Source organism: Poromitra crassiceps (genome assembly GCF_964638095.1).
Source record: "Poromitra crassiceps genome assembly, chromosome: 23".
NCBI lineage: Eukaryota > Metazoa > Chordata > Actinopteri > Beryciformes > Melamphaidae > Poromitra > Poromitra crassiceps.
Window position 1 is genome coordinate 14457531 of NC_139639.1, and position 6878 is coordinate 14464408.

Consider the following 6878-nt stretch of genomic DNA (forward strand, 5'->3'; position numbering starts at 1 on the left):
GCAGTGCGACCACCAGATGAAATATGTACATTGGCCAGTGACGGAGAGACGCATGGAGATGCACCGTTACGCGCAAAGATTAGCCTATAAATAGAGCAGACAATTTTATATCATCCGGAGTATTTGCAAGATGCTGCCGAGCTCAAATTGTGGGTCTCAAATGCCAATGGTGTGGGATCCTGCATAGCATGGCCTCAGCATCCATCATAGGGCAGACCATGTGTATGTGCCGCCAAATCAGTAGGCTGTAATATTTCTATAGTATTCCTGTAAGAGTGTGCCCAAGGTAGGCTATTAATACAGTAGTCACTTTATGCACTAACGGTATTTTGTCTAGGCCTAGGCTATCATAATAATAGTATATAGGATTACACAGGGTTATTTTGCTGTGATTGCCTATTTGTTTAGTACAAATGAAATAGGCCTACTAAATACTGTAATCCGACATTCCAATATAGGATTACAGTATTTGGTTTTCGTAGTGTTTGTGTGTTGAGTTAATTTGAGTAGGCTATAGGCTATATTCTGAGAACATGCACTGAGATTTCGATGGATGGTGGTGCAACGCTAATTAATCTCACACACACACACACACACACACACACACACACACACACACACACACACACACACACACACACACACACACACACACACACACACACACACACACACGTGTAAACCTCATTCATCAGTAGAGGTGAGGATGCTGTTTAGTGACTGACTGGTTTGCACTGAGCATCTCCACGATTTGGGGCCCTTGTTGCCATGGCAATACAGTACTACTGAAACCAGAATGTGTGCGCCGTCAGTGGATGTGAGTCAGAGAGAGAGAGAAAGAGAGAGAGAGCATGATATGAAGGGCTCTCGGGCAGCAGCGGGGAAGAGGCTGAGGCACGGATAGAAAAAGAAGGGATGACAAAAGCTTATAACTTCCAACCCCCTGACACTCCAGCGAACAATGACAGTGTGCCAGAGAGAGGGAGAAGAAAGAGGGAGTTATATAATGACCCTTGATGGGGAGTTCAGGAGCAGCGGGGGGAGGGGGGGCCTGCTGGAGTACTAGTGGTCGCACTGCATCCAGTTCCTGCTGTCACAATGAATTTGCTGCAAGGCAGGGCCCACCACAACTCATACAATGCAATACAGACCCCTTTTCTGTGATTAGTGTGAGAGCCAGCCACACTGATTCATGGGCTGGTCCAGTCTATCTCACTCCAGCACATTGGTCCAGTGAAGGCGACCCGCTGCCAAAAGGAAAAAAAGCCCATGTACTGTACATGAGTGAGAGAGAGAGATCTGGGAGAGCTGAGGGTGAGATCGACAACTCCACTGGAGGAAGCGTTTTGGTATGAAGGGGGGGGGGGGGAGGGGGAGAGATGATTGGATGCAGAGAAGCTATACTGTATGCAACCTTACAACGCACGCAAACTCACCTCTCTACTTCCTCTGACTGAACAAACACACAATCCTCCCATTGTCTAGGAAACCCCCATTTCAGTGAACTCAATTAGTGACCCCCCCCCCGATCTCTCCTCCTCCCTTCCACCATACCAGCACCATGAGCAGGAATACATACCCCACTTGTTCTCAGTCAATCCATCCACAAGCTGCCATAGCAACCCTCACAGTGAGATCGTTCACATCAATGTGAGGAGGTCCCTGAACCCATCTGATGGCTTCCTGTAATTCCCCAGGCACAAGGCAACTACATTTCCCAAGAGGCTGCGAGGGAGGGAAGCAAGCCCAACCCCTCCCCATCCCCCCGGTCATTTGGTTCACGCAAAAACATTCTAAAAGAGGTGGCATCTGTTCACAACTTGAGTAACACCTAGGAGAGACTCATACATGATCAGCACAAACCACCATTGATTAAACTTGTTTTTTTAATGCCATGCCAACAACATTGCAACATACATATACATACACATACTTTGTAATTTACATTTGCCATTCGAAAACTGAATGAAGTGCAACTGTTAACCATCTCAGATATGACCATCTGGAATGTCCTTTCCTTCTGAGAGGCGACAGTTGCAGCATTTTATGCGTAGTGTTATTCTGCATTCTGCAAACAGAGCTACAGTATATTACATACATGTCAGTGCAATGGTGGTCAACACTGAATAAGTACATTGTAGGACTAGCATGAAATTCACAGTTTACATTTCTCAGGTAGTCATTTCATAGCACACATTCTCTTCATAACGTGCGCTGTAGACACTTGGGACCAGTGTTTCCCAGGCAAAATAAAGGATTGGGAAACAAAAAAACTGGTCCAAAGCAAAACCACATGGCATCAAAATGGACCAAAATTACCTCTGGACCAAAATTCAGCAGTGTAAACTCCTTTCAAGGCTAGGACATCTAGGCAAATTTAACTGAAAAGTGAAATGTTACCATAACTACACCAATTTATTTTATGGATTAATGAGGATTTTTTTCTTTTCTTTTTTGGCCATTTTTGGCTTTATTTAGATAGGACAGTAAGCAGACAGGAAAGGTGGGGCGAGAGAGGGGGTAATGACATGCGGCAAAGGACCTCGGGTCGGATTCGAACCCACGTCGGCTGCGTGAAGGACCGAGCCTCCGTCGCACGCGTGCTACCAGGTGAGCCACCAGTCACACCATGTATTCTCTATTTCTCCGAATTTGTGCTCATTCAAAGATAGTGTGATGAAGGGCTCAAAAGACTTAAAACAGGTCAGTTATTAGTTTATAATGAAGATTTATTTGTTTCCCTCTCAGGAATGCACATTAATGAGGAACGCCACTATTTCTGTTCATAATTCAATCATAGTAGTCTGGAAAACATATCTGAATACTGAAATTCAGTGGGATTCAAAATCCATACAATTATTTTTGTTCCAGTTACGTTTAAACAATACCATCAACAAGTATCACTTTTATAAGTGCGTTCATGTAAGCAGAGGTTTAAGTTCAGTATATACTCTTCAACTAGATTCATAAACACAAAACATGAGGCTGCCCCAGATTTCCAAATGGCAACCTGCATGACTTGGGTTTCCTCTTGGGGACTAAAATGTCCCGGAAATGACAACACCCACAGTCTTGTGTTAAATCAAAGAAGGTAGAAGGTCTCATGTATACAGGGCTAAGGGCAAAAGTTCAGAGGCTGAAATGTCCATGTTCCTGTTTGTGTGTGTGCGTGTGTGTGTGTGTGGGGGGGGGGCACTGTACCATCACACCATTTATTCTCTATTTCTCTGTAGACAGTTTTCACAGAATTGTCAGTCCTGCTCTGCTACTTCTCTTCCCCTGTCCATAGCAAACACTGCAACAGGAAGTGAGCTGGGGTTCAATTTAGAACGTTTTTGTTGTCACGTTAAAACCGTCCATAATATTTTAACGCAGTCAGTATCGAGAAACCTAGTGCATTAAGGATAACTGTGGAGCCCCCCAGGGGTCACCTGGTAAAAAGAAAAAAGATGCATACTTTTCTTACAATTTACTCCTAAACCATGCACACAGATTTATAATATCTATGTTGATAACATCAAATATATAAATATATATTTTTTTATATATATATTTATATATTATATATATATATATATATATCTTTGACGTTATCAACATAGATATTATATCTATGTTGATATATATATATCAAAGATATATATACTATATACACTGAGCTGGAGCCATTGCGTGCGCACAGGGCTCTGTGCGCCCAGGGACTACAGATGCAAGTTAGCTCTTAGCTATCTCTGGTGCAATATGTTTATTGTGTACTGTCCCTGCTCAAATAAACAATAAAGATAAAGATTACACACAGCTTGGCATACTGTACATACTGTATAGTGAGCTGTTATAGCCATTCAGCACCTAGACCATGTGAACCATATCTATTGATTAACCACATCAGTAGGTCTAATTTATGATCACATAATGAAACCTATTTACTCCCTATAAATCATGCTTGTAGAAAAAGCATGTTAATTAAACTGTATTTTGCAACTCTGTGGGCTGCTGTGGGGTCCCTGTTTGACATGATCAATATACATACACAAATCCGTGTGCACGGTCTACGTAATCCAAGGGCATGGTTTACTAATCCATCCACACGGTTCACTATTCCTTGTGCATGGAGGCATGTGCGGTTTACTTATAGTCGGTGCTCGTATGGATTTCCACATCAATTATTCTTTTCTTACCAGGTGACCGCTGGGGAGCTCTGTAGAGAAGAGCCAAAGCAAATGCCACATTTTGATGTTGAATGACGATTGCAGGGATTAAAGAAAAAAAAAAATCTTCTGACTCAAAATTTTTCCAGGCCTATTTTAGCTATTTGGGGCTTTTTAAAGTGTCCACTTTTTTTCGGCCGTGCGGTTGCTTCCCATAGGTTTTCATGTAAAAAAAAGGCAGAGGCAGACAGTGTCTACATATCACACTCATTTCACTCTAAAGTTCCCAAACGCCAAGTAACGATGCATGAATTGTGTTCCAGGCTGAATCAGTTATAGGTTCCAACATAGACCTATGCAAATTACTGGGTATAATAAATCACAATTAATATATCTGCTATTGTTTTTATAAAGTCAAACAGATTTCTTTTTAAATAAAAGCTTTCATTCAAACTCAATACAATACAGAAATTGAAATCAAATAATATTCATCGGGGCTTTAATTTTTGTACTTTTCACATTTCATATCTGACTCCAATTGACTGAAATCCATCATAGCGACTGAGAACTTTAATCCCTGCGATTGTAAATTGTGAAAGACAGATCACGTTGCGGTCTGTCTGCTGGAGCGGCACCTCCAAGTGTTGCTCCCGGTGTGGTTTGGACAGATATCGGGAGTGCGTGCATAGCGGCGCGTTGTGTCTGGGATTGACCACATGTGGAAAGAGCACTTTCATCCTTCACACAGTGCACTGACCCCTGGGGAGCTCTGAGGTTTCCCGTCTCCAAACCGTTTATCCCATCCATATCTATCGCCATTTGTTTCTTACCGCTCTCTCAGTGATGCGTGTATCTCCAACACATTTCATAAACTTTGTTTCCATATTTCAGCTGTGCTACACTATGGAATCTGTGCTACAGGACATTGTACTAGAAACTAGGTTGCTGTTGCTTGTTTCTTTTAAGTCTCTACTAAAGACCCACCTCTTCTCCCTGGCTTTTGACTCGAGTTGAGCTTTTTTCTGCGCCTTTCATTTATTTATTTATTTTATTCTTTTTACTCATTTTATTCATTTTTTGTCTTTCAACTTCTACCCATTTTTATTACTTGTTTTACTGCACTTTGTACTGCACCTTGCTCTCTGATTAGTGCATTTGTATTTGCTTTATGCTGTGTTTTTACTTTGCACTTTGATCGGCCTGTGTCGTTGTAAATGTGCTCTATAAATAAAGTTGACCTGACTTGACTTGTTCATTGGATTAAAAAAAAACTTGCTCGTACTTCGTCGGTAAATGTCAAAAGAAAAAAAATCGGTTGCTTCGCTGAATATGATTGGATAAAACTGCACACAGCTGTATCGCTTGTACATCATAACAAACTTTCCCTCTTGGAGGAGTACCAAGAAATAAAGAAAGAAAGAAAGGTAGTCAGGTGGTACAGTAAGACCTTCAGTGAATTGAAGTACGTTATAAAGGGTTGCCATTTTCCACCTAACTTCTTAGAATTAGCCCTCAGATCATACCTGATCTTTTGGCATCCTGAAGCCATTGAGAGATGGATGGGGCTCGCTTAGATTTCCACTGGAGTAGAAGACGGCACCGTGCTAATGAAGATGTGAAAGCAACAGTGTCTAACTGTATAGAGGTAATTATACTAGTCTTCAGGGCCACCAAATATCACAATATAAGGGCAGTTTTTAATTGTAATCTCAAACGGGATGAAACTGCTCAGTAAAATCATCACAGCCAAGGCTCCACGATGCGGCATGAATAATAGCTGCATAAAATCCATATTAGCCACTGGCACTGATTTCAGAGAGGATCATTTCAATCTGAAATACATGCTCCTAAAACCTTGCTCCTTGTTAACATCGTATGGCATGTGGGTGTGATGGCATATGCTACTAGTGCCCCCATGTGGGCAATATGCAGACATGACTCCATCTGAATAAAAATACTGTCTATTAAGAGGCACCAGTGACCTTAGATCTGGAATGACTGACAGAAGCTTCTGATACGGCTGACAGGGTCAGGGACAGTTCACAGAGCATCAGGTTTGAGGATGATGGCTGATGGTGCTACAGGCTGGATCAGACCTCAGACTTGCTTATAGCAGAGTTTCTCAAATGTTTTTCAGCCAAGGACCCCTTACAAGATAGAAAATATACCGGGGACCCCATCATTCTGATTTGTGATTGTTTTAAATTGATAGGTTTGTTAGATTAGAATGTAATCCCTGAACCATTTTAGATTCAAAGCATACAATATTTCTGTTGAACTATGAAGATTTTGGAAAAAAAAGAAAAAAAAAAGGTTTTATTTTCCTGAAAACTTTTTGCGGAATCCCTGGCAAGGTGCCACGGACCCCCATTTGAGAACCACTGGCTTATAGGACCAATATATACACTGCTCTCATACAATTACAATTACTTTTCCTAATATTCCTTCCTTTTCATTATTTACTATTACAATTATAGGAACGCACAAAAAGGTGTGGACCAAAGCAACTCAGCAGGCAACTAGAATATCAAAACGAAGAAATGAGTTGCTTAGAGTTTAAAGATGAATACATTTAATAAGAAGTAAGAGTACATCTTCACAAATAATTGATATGGTATCAATTATTTGTGAAGATGTACTCTGTTTGATAACTCTGTGAAGTACGCAGGTACAATTACTTCTTATTAAATTTATTCATCTTTAAACTCTAAGCAGCTCATTTTTTCGCTT